Here is a 22,796-nt window from a genome sequence, read left to right as displayed (position 1 = left end):
GGATGTTTGGCAATGCTGTAGGTAGTCTTCTTGGGGGAGGCTCCAGAACTTTTACCCTCCTTCCCACACTGGCAGTAATTCTTCTAGAAGTGGCCATGTATCCTCCCCCCCTGGAGTCTCCTTGGGAAATGCTCAGCTCTCTTCTACCACCTTCAGTGCTCGCCTTGTGGAAGGCATTGGTTTCTGGCCTTTTCTGAGCAATACAAGGTGATGATGTGAGCTGCTGCTGCTGACCCTTTGGAATTTCACACCTTAGGGCTTCTTTAGTAGAGAGAACCTAGGCTGTACAGTTTCCTGTGTGGATTATAGCCTCTGGGGTGTCATTATGTGGGAAGCCTCAGATAATAGCAAATTCAGTGCACTCCACTCCTACCAAAGGAGTGAGTGAGGAGACAAACAAACCCTTCACAAAGCTCTGAAATGATTGAATTCAGTTTGGTTCCAGGACTGTGCAAAGATTTGGGTTGTTCTCATTTTAACTGACCTATTTTCTCCATTCCTAGCCCTTTCATCTGTTGGTCTCTTCTGAGGCTGCCAATTAATGCCAACTCCAGTGGCAATGAAAATCCATGTCTATTGGTAAGTGGACTGGCACCACCAATTTATTCCACCTAGACCACCATGCAGCCATCAGACACCACCAACATGCATTAAAGCTGAGCTGGTTGCACAAGCATATTTTCTGTGCTTAAGTTCATTCTATAATATTTCACAAATCTGCAATTAGTTTCCAAAGTGTATTTTATATCTTGTAAATTGCACAGTCATTTTTCTTTTTTTTCCCAAAATGTGAAGAAATTCTCTATTTCAAACACGGATTAAAGGGAATGGAGAAAGAAGGGAATGGGCTGATTGCTACAACTTGCAAAATTGAAGTACACCAGTGATTTCCCCACTACCTCACCCCACCTTTTTCCAAAACTGACAACAAGATAAGAGCTTGACCCAGTGAAGTCAATGAGAATCTTTCCACTTCAAAGGGCGCTTGATCAGGCCACAAATGTGATAGCTTCTCGTTACCATATGTACTAAGCTCTTCCTACAGCTCTGTTTAACAGACTGTTATGTAGGGATGGGTGAACCCTTTCAGACTAACAAAAGAGCTGGCTTGAATCCTAGCCCAAAGTTCATACAAACATTTTCTGAAGCTGAAATAAGTTTGGTGAACTTTTCTTTTGTTTCTTTTGTTTCTTTTTCTTCCTTTCTTTTTTCTTTTTCTTTTTTTTTTTAACTTTCATGCCCCTCTTCATGTCCTGGTTTCTGTTGTACTTTCAGCCCTTGCTCCTCTGAAACATGTGGATGGAAGAGTGGAGAATGTAGTGTGAATAGCCAAGCACATGGTTCCTGAGCCATTCTGCCTGCTCAGATAAGCCTTGGATAGCACACACAGCAGTGCCCCTTGATTCTGCTCCAAAGGGGAGCAGCCTGTGCTGTGGGAGCACCAGCTGCTGGCTGGAATTGTATGCACAGCAGGACATATGGTCTAGCCATACTCCCAAGGAGAGCACCCTCTCACCACCCTCAGGGCACAGATATGCTGTTAGGTGCATTAGCTGGCCTCCAGTCTACCTTTCAAGGGAGAGCTAGAACCGTATCTATATTTTACCAAATTTCCATGCAGGTGGCCAGGCAGCACCCTGCATGTTCCTTCCCCTCTGATACACCCACACACTGAGGGCAGAATTCTGCCATCTACGAAAGGTAGTGATATGACCCCCGTTACCACAATAACTGAGCACCTCACAATCTTTAATGTAGTCCTCGCCACATTAAGATCCCCACAACCCCTCTGTGAAGTAGGGAAGTACAATCATCATCATTTTACAGATGCGGAACTGAGGCACAGAGGGGCTAAAGCCCAGATCCTCAAAGGTATTTAACCTATTCAAATCCATAGGAGGTAGATGTCTAAGGATCTTTGAGGATCTGAGGATTTGATAAGTGACTTGCTTAAGGCCACCCAGGAAGTTTGTGGCAGAGAAAGAAACAGAACCCAGGTCTCCCAAACCACGGCCCTAACCGCTCAGCAGACCTTGAGGAAAGCCGATCTCATGCTATTCCTCACATGGCTGAAACCAATCAGGCTTAAACGTCCCACAGGGAACTCCGTTTCACAGAAGCTCCGGCCTGATTTCCTGAATAAAGGGATTAGGTACATGTAGATAATAATTAAAACTGAATGACAGAGGAGTTCAGGATGAAATTTTTAAAAATGAATCAATCAGATAAACATTTAAATTGTCTCTCTCTGAACATTTGGCTTCTCTCAGCCCTATTCTTATAGTTAATAACATCTTGTAAGGGGAACTAGGTGGCACAATGAGTTCAGACACAACTGTTATCTTTGCAGATTTGCAGTCAAATTCTCTTTAGGTCACGTCCCATCCTAGTCCCTGGCGGGCATCAGCAGGGTAAAGTGTGTGAGTTCAGCTCGCAGATGAGCTTTACTGGCCAGTTTGAAGGAGGAAGGCTGAATATAGCCTGCCTGCGCTCTGGCTTAGTACCTCCTTTTCATGCACACCATACACACCCTTTTTGTTAGACCCTGTTCCTGCAGGCTTGAAAAGGAAGCACCATGAAGCAAAGCCCATCTATAAACATATGTCACATGATTATATGTTCTAGAAACACAATGTATAATTTCCTTTATTGTGTGATTTCATGAGCTATATTGCAATGTGAAATTCAGTAATGACAAAGAGAGAGAACCCATGACTTTAGGGTTGTTCCTTGAGTACTCAGATGCCAGAATGGTTTTTGTGTTCTCATCTGCATGCCCAGCATTCCACCTCACAGCTGTGTTTCCCAGCAGTGCTGGGATTGGAGCACAGAGTCCATTAAGGCAAAGCAGTGTGCTGTAGCAATTAGGGCACTGGACTCGGAGTCAAAAGACCTAAGTCTAATTCCCAGCTCTGCCTCTGACCTGCTCTAATGCTTTCTACCAAGTCTGCATCCCTCGGTTTCCCTTCCCACTACTCATCTATTTTGATTCTGAGCACTTTGGTCCAGGGACTCTCTTACTATGTGTTTGCACAGTGCTGAGCACAATGAGGCCCTGATCTATGACTGGGGCACTGCCACAATACTAAAATTAATTGACAACAATCCAAAAGGCCTCCGGTGTTTGTCTATTCATTGAGCTCTTTGCCTTGTGTAAGTAAAACAAAACCTGTAGCAAGGTTTCCCCACTTGTAGTCACCTTATTATTATTACTAACATGTTAAGGTGATAATTCATAGGCTAAAACCATTTATTTAATATGCAAAATTATTACATATTTTGAAAATTTTAGAGGGGGAGATTGCTTTCTACAGATCACTCATGGAAATTAAGAGCTCATCATCTACTTGTTGGCCTGTTCTGCTGGGCTGAGTTTTAAAAAATGATTAATATTATTGAAAAGGAGCTTAACGTTGCTGCAGTCATATCCGCCTATGAAGTGTCACTTTGACATCCTTTGTCACAGGCATTCATTGCAACTTTCACACACTGTAAACTAAAGGGTATTTACAAATGGAATTAGTGTTAAATGTCTGAAAAACTCCTTGAGTATTTAGCAATTAGTGGGCAGCATGGTGAGGCCTTTGTATTTACCACTTAGGATGAAAATTGCCTCCCTGTATTGCACAAATTACATAGCAGTGTAACCACAGTTCTGTCAGGAAGGGCTTGGCTGTGTTGCAGAGAGCAGCTTTTAGTTCTGAAAAAACTTTCCCCACCCCTTTCACCCCCATGTTTATTAAAAGAGAAAGTAACAGGGATTAGGTAGCGCGGGTAGATCTATGAATAGGATAGCATTTCACATTGATTATTAAACCACTGCCTTTGTGAAACAAATCCAGGACTCAAAGAGAACTTTGATATTTAAAGCTCCCTAGCTAAATTCAAAATCTTTGGCTAGGAAAAAAAAAGGTATCTATATGACATATATATAGAACATTTGGCCACTGACTGGAAGAAGCCTTAGTCCTTTCATCTCCTCTATACTCTCTAGTTTATGGTGTGTGAAAGTTGTCACATGTATTCACTACAAAGGATGCAAATGTGATTCTTAAGAGAAGGGCTTTTGTATAATAACTGCTTAATATACTGAATGCCTTTACAAGCAGGAGCATGAGTTTTATTTGTTTGTAGAACACCATACACACCTATGGCACAGTGCAAACAACAAGGAACAATAATTTACCCTTTGATGCATGTGCAGACCATTCACTAACATTATGGGAAGTTATATGCCCACACATTAAGGGGGAGGATAAATTCCTGCACCTTTACAGTTAGCATAAAATTAGTCATGAAAGTGGGTCCACATGATCTTCTGGCATAAACATTGTCCACGTGCGGCTCAGAAAGGAAGGTAGTTTTATGAAGTTTAGCTTAATATATTGATTTGGTCACTAAGGGGTAATCTGTAAGTACAGCCAAGGCATTTAAGAATTATATTCAGATTTCTGCGTCGAGCATCTGTCACAGCAGCACCAATAAGCCGAGTGCTGATACAAACGTGGGGGAGCTCTGATTCTTCATTGCATTGTCCCTTCAATGCTGTTGAAGTGAAACTCTGCTCAGGCAGGTCACCAGCAAAGCACCCTAGTTACAAAGAAACTCATTGTAGTTGGAAACCAAGGAAAGCCGTTTTGTGGTGGGATACAATGAAGGTGGGGTATGAAGTGATCCAGTTGAAGCAGTACATCTCCCATGAAAAGCACAAAGGAGGACTCATTACTTTCAAGGGAGCAGGACTTCAGTGTGGCAGTTTCTTAAAAAACAAAACAAAAAAAAACACATATAAAGCAGCTGCAGGGAAGTTGCTATTTTGTTATTCACTTGATGCATCCTATGGAGATTGTTTTAAAGGTACCCATGTGGATCTGCAGTTGCAACCTTTGAGAAATACCAATCTCAGAGTGATGGTGCCACCTTCTTGTCAAGTAGGATAGTAGCAATTTCTGAAACTGTTGAGAAATAACAGTGAATACTAGTGTCTGCCTATGTCGAGTGCAGCATGGAATTCTGGCTAGCAGCACCAAAGGCATTTTAGTCTGGACTATGAAGCTGATGTGGACTGGTCCCACATCCTAATGTTTCCTGGCAACCACTCCTTCCTATGTTTCCTGAGTTGCAGTAAAAGATAAATCAGTCAGCTTCTTTTCACTTCCATTAACATGCTATATCTACACATTCTGTCTTCTTTGATGGACACAAAGATCACATTTTTATAATTCATGGAAATGATTTAAAATTAATTTAATTTGACCACACAGGGAGCAGAACATTCAACGAGGGAATATTATTTTTCAGTTTTCAGAGCTTTTTCTAGTCAGAAAATGAGTTTACTTTATTGCTTGGTTTGATGTAGGGAAATTAATTCTCCTGGCATCTTTACTCAACCAGAGACAAAATGTTTCTTTCATAAAAGTAATTTCACAGCTATATAAGCCTAAAGCAGGAATTAAAAGAAAATCATTTCTTATAGGTCATGTAAAATATTTTATAGTATTTAGATTTGATAGAATTTGTATCTGAAGGGCTATAATATTTTGTAACAATAATGGTCCCATCACAATAGTTTCTCATCGTCACCAAACTCATTTCACACAGGCCACCAGATAACTTTAAAAACAAAAAGTCACACCCAGATTAATGTAGCTCTCCACTTCCAGTCTCCACCTGGATTAGATGCAGAAGTGCTGAAAGGTTAAAGCAGTTCTTTATATATTTGTGGTCTGAATAGAAGTAGAAAGTATGATGAAAAATCTCACAATGAAAAAACATTCTTAAAGGATTTCCAGTCCAGTTTTGCAGATGCTAGAGCATCTGCTGATTCAAACAAACATTTCTGGGTGCTCATCAGAAACAAACTTCTGAAAGTTTCAAGGTTTGCTCTTCTCTGCAGTCCTGAGGTTAGAAATGAAATGGCAATAATTCCAGAGGGTATGATCCCTTAAATTGATCAATTAATCTGGAACTCCAGTCTCCTGACTGCATGTATTGAAGGGATAAGAAAAAGTGAAGGAAGAACAGAAGAACTGGAACTGGGAGAATCTGCACGTTGCAGTCAGCGTCTGTATGTTACCATAGGGAAATAAGTGAATTTGTAAACTAGTGTTGTGGATAATGCTGTTAAATCTGTTTCTCCACCTGGTGTTATAAACATTTAGTCAAGATATGTAGTTCACCTAGATCAATGGCTTTTGTAGGAGCCAACTCCAACTTGTAATGGACCACCTGCCTCTTGCTACCAGAACCCACTGAGGAATGCAACTGATTGAGAATTGTGTTACATACAGTGGGGATAAAATTGTGGGGAGCACATGGGGAGGAACACACAGAAGGGAGCTGTAAAGGGGAGAAAAATTATCTGTCAGAAAAAAAAATTACCTTGGAGATAATGTGATTTTTTTAAACTCCTGAATAATGACAGATGGTAATGGGTAAGTCCAGGAGCGTGATTATATTTCATATCCTCTTCATCTGTTTCCAGGACTTAAGGCTCCAGTTCTTCAAGTTGCTTAAGCATATGCCTAACTTTAAGCATGTAATTAGTTCCAGTGACTTCACATTTTAGTTGTACATTTGGCTTCAGTGGGATTGCTCATCCATTGACTTTGATAGTTTTGCTTGAGTAAGGAGGACAGGACTGGGTCCTCAATGACTGCCAGATTAGCCACAGTATTGGTAGCCAAAGAAAACTCGTGCAGTTCATGTCAAGTGTGAATTTCATGCCCACCATGTTACTGAGAAAGCACTGCCTTGATGGGGTTTTTACATGGTTCATAACAAACAGCAGATGTGGTCAGCCTATTAATTATTCTCTTAAATCCTATTTCTCGTTCAAGTCTGCCATTTTGCCCATTGCAAAATCTTATAGCGTTTTCATTTTTGGGGTGATGTCCCTGGAAATCGTTCATTATTGGGAAACTTCTCAGTATTTTTGGCAGCTTGCTTTGATAGCTGAAGCAGAAGTGTGCTTCATCCTCCCTATTTCTTTCCCTTTTTTTTTTAAAATATCAATTTCAGGGAAGACTGGGCACTCTTTCAAAATTCACTGTTAGCATATTGTACAAACAGGAAGCAGCACTGCAGAAACAAGTCATTAAAAAGTCTGCAGACCAACCTGGAATCATTTGGAAATCAGGACTTTCCCACAAAATCGGAATATTCTACATCCCACATAGCTTTATATCGTCACAAAAGGGAAATGTATATTTTATGAAACTATCCCAGTGAGTGGCATTGTAAATGAACACATTTTCTCACTGCCCTTTCCTAGGGGTGGGTCTCTCTCTCTCTCTCTCTCTCTCACACACACACACACACACACACACACACACACACACTCTCTCTCACACACACACACAGAGTCAATTCACAAAACAGTTTCAAGCATTCTTTACTTGTTGGGAACATTTCCAGCAAGGAAGGCACCTTGTAATAAATCATCTGTCTTCCCCCACCTTCCCCCTTCAGGCTTTACATTTTTTTCCCCAGCCTCATACCTTGAGATGACATTATGAGGGAGACACAGTGGCAAGACACAATTGATTCATTTCTCAACAAGCTAATGTGGAATCCTGGGAATAAGACTGCCAGTTAAAGGTAGCCCAAGGGTAAAATCTCTGAACAACCAAAATTCTTGCTAACTGACAAAGGTACTACTAAAGATGTACAACCAAAAATTCCAAGTACCACTGTAAGCGCACACACTTTAAAAGGAAGATTAACTTTCATTTGTGCCTCCTATCACGTTCATGTAAAAGAGTTGAAAACAGCAGATTCTAGACTTACTAAAGTCGACTGAATGGCAAATATCTTTCACTTTTACCATTCTACTTAAAGAAAAAAAAAACAAAAAAAACCCCTAATCATTTACCATCTTGTAATCTTAGTCATCTCAATGCAGCATAACTATGCACAACTGGCTATGTTTTTAACATCTGCTTTTCATTTGCTTAACAGGAAACCAGCACAATTTCCATGATAAAGGAGGATTCTGGTGTTATACTCTCATTTATCTGTCATGTGTACACTTGGCAGCATTTGATCTTTATTCTCTTGACTCTAAGAAATAATCTACGAATTATTGCTTTTTGACAATGCAAACAAATAAGGCTATCTATAAATAAACCATGGAAAGGATAGAGTGAAGGTCTGCTCAGTACTCACACACGGACTGCCTAGGGGCTAACACTGGTTTATTTTTTGGCCGTAGCACCAGATCAGGAGGTCACTTTCCTGTGTGAGTGATGTGAAAGTCCTTTTGTGTAAGCCTGAGTGAGGGGAACATAGTCCCTCACACAAAGCATGTCTGAAGAAATTTGCTGCCTTTTTTTTGCTTCTTAGAGCATATTGTCTGACACCACAAAGAAGAATGACCACTGATTTAAAAAGTATGGTGGCAGGGCCAGGACACATGAATTGCACTCTTGTCACTCTTACTGAATGTGCATTGACACTGAAAGCTCCATTTTTGTGACTATGCAATAAGGAATTTTAAAAGTTGAGAGATAATAGCACAGCGAGTGCTGGAGCAATGGCAACTCTGAATATCTTTTTCATAGACGGTCAGAGAGTTCACTTTCAAATCATTTTTCTGCTGAGGAAGGAGAAGGATTTTCATAAAAATCAGTGAAACTATTCTTATTCTTACTAAAAAGAGTCCATTTTGAAAACCCGTGCTAACAGAAATGTACTAACAGTATTGTAAGAATAAATTGGAAACAGATCAAAACTGAATCTGATTTTTTTTTCAGATCACACTGGAGTCATTTGATGAGATTCTCACTTGCAGCCTCACTAAGGTGTTTTATTGTTTTGTTGTGAGGAGTTTCACTTTTATGTAGTATTCTACCACAGATATTCCACAGCAATTTGGGCTGAATGCATCTCCCATGAAAGTCAGTACCAAGATTCCAACTGACTTCTACGGATTTTCCAATCAAATGCATTTTAATGAAATTTTATGCTTTTGCCCCCAAATGTCTCTATTTATAGCTGCCAGTGTTTTCAGTCGTGCCAGTTTGAATTTCTCCACTGTATCACAATTAAAGAATCAGCAAGGCCAAATAAGGGCCTGATCCAACAAACAATGGCATGTAACTGGGATAGTCAAAGGAGCCCAAGGGAGTTAGGAACACAGGTGCTACTGAAAGTCACTTGGACTTGTGTCCCTAAGTCACTTAGGCCCTTTTGAAAAATCTCACCTTTTGTGCATAGCTTTACTCATTTAAATACTCCCAGTAGTACTTCTTGTCCCACTGCACTCACCTCGGGGCGAGGAGGAACACCCGAGCCCAGTCCTATGAATATTTGAATATTTATACAAAGTGGAATAGCTTCAAAAGGAGAGAACCACCCCAGAATACCCGATAGCCTAGTCACAAGGGCACCTAAGGAGGGTGAGGTGTCGGTTCAAGTCCCTACTCCAGAGCATGGATTCAAACACAGCTCCATCATGTCCCAGGTGAGAGCCCAAGTCACTGAGCTACCAGGGGCAGCTCAGGGCCAGGAGCACCTCCTCCTCTTTGTTTTTGTGAATGGCACCTAAGTCCCCGTTCTAACCTTTCATTTCCAAAATTCCTTTGTTTTTATATTTAAAGAAAAATGCCAAAAATTTAAACAAAACTTTTTCAGGATTTTCAATTCACCAAACATTTGGAAAATTTACATTTTTCTTACAGCATGCAATCCAGCTGTCATTGAAGTCAATGGAAGCCTTTGTTTTACCTTAATGGAAGCTGGATCAGACCCATACCATATTTATTAACATGGTATCACAATGTCCCTTTGGGTCAGAATAATAAACATGTTAGAGCTACATTTTCAAAACTAAGTGCAACAGTCGAGCCTCCAAAAATGTTAATTCTCCCATTGTGTCCTGTCTTTAAATGTTCAGATTTGGTAATGAATGCACAAACAAGGCGTGGGCCAACAGTCACTATATTTTTTATGGATAAACCTATTTATAGCCACCTTACATTAACTTGCTTCCTTACTTAATATATATATATATACACATATAAAGCTATTTTTGTCCAAATAGATCTGCTCCAGATTTGCCAAGCTATAGCAATAGAATTTTCTAAAGGAAAGACTTGCTGCTGGAGATGGTATATTAAAAGGAAAAAATGAAATCACAAAAAAAACCCTCATTTTTGTAACCACTCTAAAAATAGAAAAATAAACCTTCAGTCAGCTGGAGCCATTTCTACTAGATGAAATCTTCCTTTGGAGAATTGACAGGGGCATCCAAAGGTGGGAGCTCAAATTCTTTGTATATATTTTTGTTAACAAAGAACAAAGAGTAGGAATGAGAAATTTTAATAATTGACAATATTTCCTTTTTTCATTATTGTGAGCTGTTATCCTCACCGCTGGTCACTTACTTGTATGAGTAGCCCCACTGAAGTCTTGGGTGGGTAACTGCTTAGCATGGTGAGTAAGAGGGTCATAGTCTGGCCCACACAGAGTGTAGCATGGACAGGTGGGTCTTAAAGTTTGTGCCTTGTATCTTTACAGGTGGGTCTTAAAGTTTGTGCCTTGATCACTTCAAATATTCCTTGTTTCTTTAACAATGAATCTAACAAACAGTAAGTACCATCTGGAGTCAGTGGGAGCTTCCAAGGTTCCTAAAAAAAGCTTTATGAAAGGGCCAGAAATGTTCAGAAAGGAAAAACAAGTATGGAGGATTTATCTTTAACATCCGTTCATAGTTTAAAGTGGAAGGATTGGTAGGGGCAGGATAAGAGGGAAAAGAAATAGCGATTTTGCAAACATATTTTGTTTTTCCATCAGAAAATATAAATGAAATATTTCAGCTTGGGTTGGGTCAAGCTGAGGCAAACATTTCAGTTTGTTGAACCAAACAAATATTTCATTTTGGGTCAGTTCAACAGTAATCTGTGTCTGCCTGAACTATAGCTCATGGGAGTTGCAGCTTTCGTGCCTCATGCCCTCCTCTCCTGTATGGGTTGCTCCCAACTAGACTACATCTCCCAGGATGCAGCACAGCCTCCTCCATAACTGAATCCGCCATGGTGCATCCTAGAATCTCATGACCACAGAAGGTATGGCTACACTGAAATTTTGAAGCAGCTCACTTTTGAAAAAGGCTTGATTGGGTTTGCTTTCCATTGCAAACCCTAAAGGCTCTTGGACAGTGTGCTTGCAGATCAGTGATCAGAAGAGAATGGGTTAACAGTGACCCAAGCTGCTGCCATTTGCACAGGTAGGGTGGCTTCCGTTTTCAATAGAGTGGGTTGCAGATTGTTGGGATAGAAGAGAACTAAGGAATTGTCCCTTGGAATTGCGGGATATTTCTGGCTGATTCCAAGGACCCAAGTCAAGCGAGGCGGCACCTACGCTGCAAAGCTATAGGATCCCTGGATATTAGCTTAAATTGAGCTTGGACCCTCCAGCCCTTTCTTGTCCTGGGACCAAGCCCTGGGTTAGTGCAATTGCAGTGCAGACTCAAAGGGGGTTAGGCTTGAGCCTGGGCTCAAGCACATGCTTGTGTATCAGTGTAGACATACCCAGAGTATCGCAGGAAGCCAGAGTATAACCTGACTGGGGAGCTTAAACAACAGCTTAAATACTTCAATTTCTCTGTTTACAGGTTTCAGTCATGAGTCATCTCAGAATCTTCCATGTTCAGCTGTCTGAGTATAGTTCATGAGTCAAGTACATAAGTAAAGTCTACTATGCATTGGGTACTAGGGGGATGATTATGGTTGGATCATTCAGTCCTAACCCAAGCAACCATATTGGGCCTTAAAGATAAAAGGAGAAGAAAATTAGATTTAAGCAGAACTGTGTAAGTAATTCACAGCTGGGTTTGGGAAATACAAAAGGATCCATAAATAGAGGATCTTAAAGTCCTATCCCTCACCTTCCTAGCCACATCTGCTCTCAGTGCATTGATGTACAGGTAGCTCCAGAAGAGTTTGGATCTGCCAGTAGAGGGACCTCTATGGCTGTGAAGCTGTATTTGGGGTTTAATGGGGATAGCACTGGTTGCAAGGGGGTACTGATTTAAGCTACAGCAACCGATACTGGGAATCCATTCAATATTTAATTTGTTTTTACTTTCTTTCGATAGTTTAATAAAGTAAGTTATTGGTGTATGTGTGCTATATGGGTGTGTGTGTGTGTGTGTAGGTTATATATGTAGTCTACTTTGTTAAATTGTAAGTACTAGAACCTGGAAAAAATGTATATATATATATATATATATGTAAAAATAAATCAGTTTTATTATTACTGTCCCAATATGATGTCTATCCACGATGACTCCAAGATCTCTTTCTTGAGTGGTAAGAGCTAATTTAGACCCCATCATTTTGGATGTATAGTTGGGATAATATTTTCCAATGTGCATTACCTTGCATTTACAAACACTGAATGATATACATATATATATATATATATACACATTTTTCCAGGTTCTAGTACTTACAATTTAGACCCTAATCTTTATGCGCCAGGTTTCAGACACCCATATTTCACCTTGTGTGTAGTTCCATTGGACTGGATTCTTGCAACTTGTGTTGTCATTTACACCAGTGCACAGGTGGTGTAAACATGATACAAAATAGAATGGTAATGATTTAAGGCCATTTGGCATTGGTGTAAATGATGCACAGTGCACAGTGTGGCCTATAGACTTGAATGGGACTGCGCGTACATCTTTACAGGATTAGAATATTTGTTTGTAAGCTTCTTTGGTCGTGGACTACGTCTTCTTATTTATCTGTACAGAATCTAGCACAGTGGAGCCCTACTTCAGATCAGGATTTCTGGATACTGGTGTTAATACAATTAATAATAACTAATATTTTACAGGCTCAGCCACTGAAAAGCCTGTTTTTTTCTCCAAGGGACGGTAAAAATTCTCTATGTAATTACAGCACAACAGGACTACAAAGCTTCTTTGGGCCAGAAGTTATGCTGACAAGGCTATTTTCAGTTGGACTCAGGCCATATATTTTAAACTACTATTTTTAGGGGTTTATCCCTTGGCCATAAAAATTCACTCAGTCTGAAACTTGGCACATAAAGTTATGGCACAGGAATGTTAAAGATTGTTGGCTTTTTAATCCTTTTAAAAAAATCCATTGTGACTATTTTTAAGTCAAACGTGTGCAAAGGACAAACCAGTTTGAAAATGTGTTTGTCTGAGTGTGTGTGTACATGTGCTTGTATAATTCACACAGACTTTGATTTAAACCATGATATTTTCCAGGCCCTTAATTCCATCGGTTCCAAAAATGCCTCATTCAATTAAACTGGCCAAGTTGCAAATATTTGAAAAGTACATTTTTTATTGCAGGTATCCATATAATTATTATCTCACTCACTCACTCTCTCTCTCGCACACACACACACACACACGAGTTTATGCTAGAGATTGAAATAATACTACGGGATGAATTCCCATTAAAGTCTGGGATTCATCTCCTATTGACTTCGATTGGAGGAGGTTAAATCACATTCCAGCCGTGATGGTTTGTTTTATTCATTAAATAATATAATTTTTTTAGGCCCAAATTCAGCAACGTATTTGAGCATGTGACTATCTTTAGGCCCAGGAGAAATTTCACTGGCTTCAACAGGACTATTTGCTTGCTTAAAGTTAGGCAATCGTTCACATACATTGCTGAATCAGGGCCAAAATGAGCTTTAGTCTGAATTTCTTCTTTAATTGATGTTCCAATCTATCGTATCAGGAAAATAATGGGCATTTTAGCCAACTTTCAAAAATTAATGTATATGTATAAACAAATCTTTAAACAACATTGGAATGAAGCAACCAGACAGAAAAGAAAATGTAACAGATGAGAGACACTGTCCTTTTAAAATTTACTTCACTGAGCATTTTATCCAAAGTACGTTAGGTTAATGTTGGACCATTGGCCTTAAATTTGAATTTCCTGGCTTTTGTTGGTGTGGGTCACAAATTTAACTTTGCTTAAAAATAGGTTTGGGGCTAATTCTTTTAATGTATTTAACATATATTCCCTTTGGTTTCATTAAGAAGCAACATTTGAAACAGTATAAATCCTGGGAGTTTTACTACCTGATTAAAAACATATTCCTGCTCCATATGCTGGTGGGAAACTCATTTCTCAAAGGGTTAATTAACAGTCTTTACACATTCTGTATTTAGCTCACGGTACCAAGCCAAAAACATAAATAACGTCTCAGACGGAAACAGGAGGTGCAGATGGTTTTTAGCTTTGGTTCTCAGTGCATTTTAAACAGGCCAGATATATGTCCTGTATAAAACCGAAACAATGACTCAGTAACCATATTTAATGTACAGTTATATTTAAAGTTTTCTTCCCTTTTGCAACTCTATATCTTTTAGACTTTTTTTAAAAAACCATAAAACTTGCTGCAGTAAATGTCAGTGCAAATATCTTGGACCGGTGGAGTGTTATTGCTATGGGCCTTGTAACTCTGACAGAGACAAATGGCAAGATATGAAATGACATTGGCATGTATGGAGCAGATAGTCATCTGACAGAAACAAAATTAAACAGTGGGGACAACAGAAATTACCACTTTGATTTACTGGCACCATTTACAAAGGAAACACCATGTCAATTAACAGGAATATGGGATTAACTCTAATTGAAACAAAACTATAGGATGAGATTATTGGCTTCAAAAAAATTAGAAAAGATCCTAGTCATTTCAAGATGCAAACTTTGAATTGTGGTTTTATAAAACCACAAATGGGATCTTTAACCCCAACTCAAGAGTAGTTCTTGCTCACACAAATATCATATTGAGTCCCATAGCAAAGAAACCCGGTAAAGGCAAATTCACCCAAGATCAGTTGGGATAGCTTAATGGACCATTCAATTAAGGACTATTTATTGGGTTAAGTATTTACAGATTTGGACTTGAATGCCTTCTGATTATGGGATAGTGAGTATGAAAGAGGCATTATCTGAATGGAGGAGGAAGCCAGAAACTCTCTCAATTTACTTTCATTATTAGCTATCATGGTTCTGATAAACAAGTGCTGTGGCCTTGGGCAAATTAGGTAATTTGTGCCTCACTTTCCCTATCTATGATATGGGGTTAATACATACCTAACCCACAGGAGTGCTGTTAAAATTTGTTAATGTTTGTAAAGAATTTTGCAAAATGATTCATGTTATGCATATTTACATCATCACTAAGGGCTAATTTCGTACATTATCGAAGTAAAAATTGTGATTTAGGGTCTACCAGATCCTAATACTGGATTTGGATTTAAAGGACAATTATTCTACAAAGAAATAGTTTTATGTAGCATCTTTCAGATTACTGGAATCTCAAAGTGTTTGACAAAGCAAGGAGCTAAATCGTGATGGTGCAAATTGTGACAGTAACTGAGGACTCCAGTCAGAACTGTGCAAAAAAGGAGGCTGCATAGCTTTTGAAATTTGCAGGGCTATCAGCAACATTCTCTACATTCACACCAGAGGGTCACATCCACACTTCCTTTGCAGAAGGAAGCTTTCTCAGGTCTGTGCAGAGCACAGAGATACTGGATCAAGCCTTGTGTAGGGAAATGAAGCATCATAGAGCTTTTACCTGGAAAATATAAACACACAGCCTTGGTCATTACATCAGATTTTACTGAAAGAGAGGCAGTTAGTCTGAACTCTGAGGTTATTCCTCTCCTTTTCATAAGTGTGTTGTTATTTTCAAATATAACTCCCAATCTCCAGTGCCAAGCAGATGCAGTTCATTTTAATGCCTCACCTTGAACATGCCACCTCTAATAGTTTGGCAACCCTTACAGATACACTGCAACCTCACTGCTAGGTATGGGTCTAGGACTTGTTTGCTGACTTGAAGTCACAACTCTGGTCCAGAAGCGAGCATGGTGACAATTAAATCATACTGATAATTGTTAAAATGATAGATCCATAGACTCCAAGACTGAAGAGACCATTGTGATCATGTAGTTTGACTTCTCGCTTAACCGAGGCCATAGAACTTCCCCAAACTAATTCCTTGAGAAGATCTTTTAGAAAAAGGATCCAATCTTGATTTTAAAATGGTCAGTGATGGACAATCTATCATCAACCTTGATAAATTGTTCCTCTGGTTAATTATCCTTGCTGCTAAAAATGTATGTATGAATTTGTCTAGCTTCAACTCCAGTGACTGGCCCATACTATGCCTTTATCTGCTAGAACTGAAGAGCCCAGTATTAAATATTTCTTCCCCACTGTAGGTACTTATTGACTGTGATCAAGTTGAACCTTAAAATTCTCATTAAGGTAAATAGATTTAGCTCCTTGAGTCTATTACTCTAAGGCATGTTTTCCAAATCTTTAATCATTCTAATGGCTCTGCTCTGAACCTTCTCCCATTTGAAACCTTCTCTTTCTTGAGTTGTTGACACCAGAACTGGACACACGATTTCCAGTAGCCATCATACCAGTGCCAAATACAAAGATAAAATAGATGAGCATCTTTGAAAAATATAAAGCAGCTTTCACGAAAATTAAACCAACAAGGTTTAAAGATGTAGGGTGAGATTTTCAAAAGAGCCTAAGACTTAAGTGGCTTATGAACATGTCTCACTGATATTCAATGGGACTTGTGCTCCCAAATCATTTAGGTGCTTTTGAAAATTCCATCCATTTAGATTATATGGTTAATCACTTGTCCGGATCATGATACTGAAGTGGGAGAGATATTATAGGTGCTTCTTACGATGCTAAGGGGAACATTATTGGTCACTTCTTCATAGATTTTCTATTTTTTCCCGTGGTCATTATTAAATAAATAACATTTTGTTCCCTAAGATCATGGACTAGCAATTCTGCATATTATACACCATACAAAATAAAGGCCAGATCACCAGCTGGCATAAACAAGCATAGCTCCAGAGACTTCAGTGGAACTATACCAATTACACCAGCTGTGGATTTGGCCCCAAACATCTTAAACTAGTATAGTACATTGAACATACAATGAACTTTGATACTCATAATGAAAAGACCCCAAAGGCTTCATAACCAGAACAAGAAAACCACAGAGAGGTCAGAGGGAAAAAACAAAGGGAGGGGGAAGAGAGGGAAAGAACGGAATACAAAGGGAGGATTCTTCCTGTGTTTCTCAACTTCTGAAGGAGATGAGAGCAAAGGGGAGCAAAAAGGAAAGGGCTGGGAGGTGGGGAGAGTCAGAGGTGGATGAATGAGAGTCCCTGAGTGAGCTTTGGCAGATGCAAAAGGAAACGTCTGTGAACACTCTGGAGAAAAGCTGAACCTCTGTGCAGTATGGGGAGTGTAATTTGTGAGATGTCCATTTTTAAACAGACTAGAAACAGTGTAAGCGATAGATGGAATAATAAGCTATTATGTACACATTTGCTTAGCAAGGAAAAAGTTAAAGGTTGACTTGATCACACTCTATAAGTACCTACATGAGGAACAACTATGTAATAACAGGCTCTTCAATCTAGCAGAGAAAAGTATAACCCGATCCAATGGCTGGAAGTTGAAGCTAGACTAGTTCAGACTGGAAATAAGGCATGCATTTTTAACGGAGTGTGTAATTAACCATCTGAACAATTTACCAGAGGTGGTGATGGAGTCCCCATCACTGACCATTTTTAAATGAAGATTGGGTGTTTTTCTAAAAGATATAGGAATTATTTGAGCGAAGTTCTATGGCTTGTGTGATTCAGGAAGTCAGACCAGATGATGACAATGGTCCCTTCTGACCTTCAAATCTATGAATCTACAAAGTTCATATGAGTTTATGTGATATCATTGTTCACAGTCAAAATCAAATATCCACACTAACATAGAAAAAGCCACCCATGCAGTGATCAATGCAAAGGAATTCCCAAAAAGATGCCTGCTAGAGTCACTTAGTTTAGATCCTCATTTAGCAGTTCATCCATATCAACAAAGCACTTAGGCATGTGCTTAAGCTTCATTGGGAAATAGGAACATATAAATTTAACATCTATGTTGTATTTAAGCACAGGCCTATAGTTAAGTATGTGCCCATGTGCTTTGCTGAACAGGGATAATCTTAAGCATGTCAGGGCAGCCCAGAGGATTCAGGGGGCCTTGGGTCTTCAGCGGCAGGGGCCCACCGCCGCCGAATTGCCGCCGAAGACCCGGCACTTCGGTGGCAGGTCCCAGGGCGGAAGGACCCCCCGTCGCAGGTCTTCAGGGCACTTTGGTGGCGTCAGCTCCTTCTGGAGCAGAAGAAGCTCCGGGGGCCTGGGCCCCTCGAAAGTTTCCCAGGGCCCCCAGAGCAAGTGAAGGGCCCCGTTCCAGGGACCCCGAAAAACTTTTGTGGGGGCCCCTGCAGGGCCCGGGGCCTGGGGCAAATTGCCCCACTTGCCCCCCACCCCAGGTGGCCCTGAAGCATGTGTTTAAATACTTTGCTGTATCAGCGTGTTAACCAATACCCAGTTTCTCTCAGTGGGAGCACAACATGAAAACAGAGTTGAACTCTGCCAGCAGAGCAATAGTGCTGTTAGATGGAAAGACAGTTTATGGGAAAAGGAACATTTATTGTTAATTAAGAGGGCTGGTAAAGGGGCACAGAGAAAAAATGAGGAGGAATAAGGAAAAGGAGAGGGGATGAAAGGTAGAAAAATGGGAGGTGACTGAAAAAGAGAAGGAGGCATTAAAGGGTGGATTGGAGACAGACTGAGTGCAAAACAGTGCAAGACAAAGAAGAGGGAGGGGAAAATAGGGAGTACAAAAGAAAAGAAAATGGGAGTTAAGCATAACCTTCCTTCATCCTTCTTGCCTTAATCCTTTATTTTATTTCCCCCATCTTATCTCTCAAGCTTCTCTCTCAATTTTCCCTTGTATTGCACACCCTAGAATGAGCCAAACTGTCCCCCCACTCCTCTCCATTCTCTTACCTGTCATCATCTGGTCTGACCTGGCTATTTACCTGTGTGCTATTTGACTACCTCCATTCAAGCACTAGCGTATATTTTTGGCCATGGATATTTATTTAAGATCATAGTACGCATATTTCATTGAGAAACATCCTTAATTCTAGGGCTAGTACTATCCACCAAACCTTATTCACGTTATGTTTTATCTGAACCATGCAAATTACAGCTAATTTTGAAGAGCTGGTTGTGGGGGTGGGGAGACTGGGATTACAACATTTTGTGCACAGTATACATGTTAATGGGCCAGTTATGGGTTTATTTTATACATTACACTTTATGCTTGAGTGAATGATGAGAGGGTGGTATTTCACCCTTATTTTTACCACTCCCATTTCCCTTTGTTTTTTTGATCTCCTTGTTTTACCTGTTTGCTTAAACTCTTTTGTTTCCTACATCTCAGGAAAACCTGTCTGACAGCCTGAGCAGGGGCAGACAGAACTCTGCACTGTTTTTATCACAGCAACAACAGTCATCTGGCCATCTGCAACCTGTTAACATTTTTTTTTCCAGCCTGGGGCTTGAATCCAAAAGATACAAAGATCTGTCCTTACTCCACATTGACTCTTCCTGATCTGTGCTGGAGACTCCCTGTGCCTAACATAAGATAGAAGAGGATGTATCAGGTTGTATCAGCATGCAAGTTAAGTGATTACTCTTGAAAATCATAGACTCAGCAGGGTAGAAGTAAGCCCTGTAAGGTAACTAGAGGATCTTCATCCTGTAGGCAGAAGGGCCCAGATTAACACTTTTAGGTACCTACACCCAAAATTTAGGCATCTCAGTCTTGGCCTAGGTGCCTAAGTCCTAATTTTAGGCTCTACTGCAACTCACAAACTCCCACCAAACTCTGTAGATGCCTAGACTCACCCAAAACCTTATTTTTCAGGGTAAAATTTCCCTAGGTGCCCACAGTTCTGCCTCCTCACTGCTGCCTCCCAGTGGGCCTCTAGATGCCAGTCTCCCACCTGAGCTCCAGAGAGATTTGCAGAATGGGGAAAGATAGGGGTTCAGATGCTAAGCTGTGTGAGGGGCCCAATCTGCTCAAGAGGCCACCAACTGGATCAGGTCCCAATCAAAATCTGGCCACTGGAGGAAGTGGCCATGGTGCCCACCTCATAACTTTTAACCTAGTGGTTAGAGCACTTGCTTGGACTGTGGGAGACCAGAGTTGAATTATCCCCTCTCTGTTTGAAGGGGAGAAAGAATTTGAAGAGGAGTGTCCCACCACTCAGCAAGAGAGCTCTAACCATTGCCCTATGGCTCTGGTGGGGGCTCCCTTATTCTCTCCCATAGAAGGTGTTCTAGTTTGGATAAATAACTAAAGAGTGATTGGAACAGGAGGACTGAACCCTGGGTTTTCCGTCTCCCAGGAGGGTGCCCTAACCAGCAGGCTACATAGTCATTCTCTCCTCTCCTCTCCCCAGCCTCTCTCTCTCTGGCCCAATGATGCTTTAAGTATCTGAAGCTGTTTCACTGTGTGTTAATAAAAGAAATGTAAAAATTAAGTTCAAAATGGCTTTCCAATGGACAAACAAACAAAAAACAGCTATTCCATTCAAACGCATGTTATGCGCTCATCCTAACTTATGCATGTGTGCCAAGAACATTTTCTACTATACAATTCTCTTACTATGTATAACTATATATTTCATTTTGCCTAGAAATAACCTCAGAGCATCACACAGTAGAAAAACAAAGGCCAAGAAAATTAACTACTCCCAAATCAACACTGCTGCATAGGCATGCAAGCCAGCACTCCTGGTGATTGGGAAATCCGAGTCTATTTTTAATATCATATTTGTCCACCAACTGTTGCTTCATAACCATGATAAACAGTATAATTTGTGGTCAAAAAGAAAAAAAAAACCTACTGTGGCAATACCGTATCTTTGCAGTCTTATAAGAACCCAGAAAGGAACATGTGTATCCATGAAATTAAACAAAATAGTAACAAACAAACAAACAAGATATCTTCAGAGTTTTCACTTATGCTACATGGTGATATTATATTTTTGTACCCAGTATAACAAGAGCGCACTGGATTCAAAGCTCCTTGGTTAGTTTGTACACACCCACTTGTTGCCATAAGCATCTTTTGTTTATGTAATTTTTTAAAATAGCAAAATATAGACTATGGCTTATGGAAATGCAACTTCAACAATATATTTTGTTAGTTGTACACATTATATTTACTCCTGAACACTACTGCTCAGAAAAACATGCAAGGCTGAAGCACAAATCCAGAACACCACTTGCTCTCTCTATTTACAGAGGGCTACCAGGTGGATATATGCATATTTTCTTCAGGAATACATCCTGGTGCCCAAACAGACTAAACATTGAATTACAATTGGCAAGCAAAATAGAATACATAATAGAAATGTCTATACATACATTTATTTATAGCAAGTGTATTTGTCATTGTTTAATCCCATTAGATAGCCCCTAGCTTGTGTAAGAGGGGACTTTTGGTTCTGGTGACATAAACCTTGCTTTGGGACATGTACACTCTGGGTGCCACCGTGCCTGTGTGAATACATTCAAAATTGTCACTCCTTTGCCGAGCATTAGCAGATTTTGGTGACTCAGGTTGTTTCTCACTAGAGGAGAAATCAGTGATGCAAAGTCTGGGTACACTTTTAGTATAAATATACGCTAGTGCTTGAATGGAGGTAGTCAAATAGCACACAGGTAATCCCCTCATTCAGTAATCATCAGTCTTCTTTGAGACCGGACTAGAACAAATCACTTGAAGAAACTGCTAAAGTAGTGTCAGCAGAGTCCACAGAAATAGTGACAGGCTAGTGCAGGGTAGAATTACACCCCAGTTTGTTGCAAACTAAATACCGGTATTTGTATAAACAATTCTTTGCCTTAGCCAAAGCACCAAAACCAGGTTCCCAGGGAGCACGTCTGCTGCAAGGATTGACACTAGTTACAGAGATTAAGGTGGAACACAAACCCTCCCGCTGCTTGCAGCAGCGCTGCAAAAAAGAACATACGCCACAAAACTTACAATAATGCAGCATTTTTTTTTCATAGATTGAACAATGGCTTGAAAGCTAAGAAAACCATGGCTATGTCTACACCAGCTCTAGTAGACATACTCAAGCTAGCTCCCATCGAGCTAGTGTGCTAAAAATAGTAGTAATCCTTGATAGCATGGGCAGTGGCAAGCGGCAGCATTGGCTAGCCACTCTGAGTATAAACCTTCCTGGACCCTCTGGGTACATATTCAGGGCAGCTAGCCTGTGCTGATCATGCTACCATGGCATCAAGGTAGCCTGAGTAGTCTATGCAGGCTGGAAATCACATCTGAGGCTACATTTACACTGGGAGCTAATGTGTAACAGCACCACCTGGTTACTCCTAACATAATGATATAAAATACGTCCTACAAAATGATATTAAAAGTCCTGCTGGAGAGGGATGTGTCTCCCAGTCTTTCTTTTATTCTCTTCTTGATGTTTCCTTCAGAGCAGCTGCAGGCCCTGTGCATTCGCATGGTGCTTTCTCACCTCTTCAGGTCCCTCAGACCTGTGCATTCTCACTCCAGATCTCCCCCCCAGAATTAAGGGGAGAACTAAGTGCGGAAGGAATAGGAAAATGGAGGAACAAGGGAATTATTAATAAAGTCAACCACACAATCAGATGATGAGGGAAACAACAAGACTTCTTCTCACCTTCAACCCGCACAGGAGAGGCCTTGGCATGTAGTCTTTTGTAAGAATAGTTAACGGTTTTGGAAGCCCTACTTTCCCTTGGGAAAACTGAGTAGCCCCATGTTCAGGGAAAGGGTTGGCGAGTCTTTAATAATAGAAATACATATAATAGGATAATACTGTAGCAAGAGAACAAT

This window comes from Mauremys mutica, chromosome 3 (genome assembly GCF_020497125.1).
Source record: "Mauremys mutica isolate MM-2020 ecotype Southern chromosome 3, ASM2049712v1, whole genome shotgun sequence".
In the NCBI taxonomy this organism is placed as follows: domain Eukaryota; kingdom Metazoa; phylum Chordata; order Testudines; family Geoemydidae; genus Mauremys; species Mauremys mutica.
The sequence above is the reverse complement of the archived record's forward strand: the minus strand, read 5'-3'. Positions refer to the sequence as shown.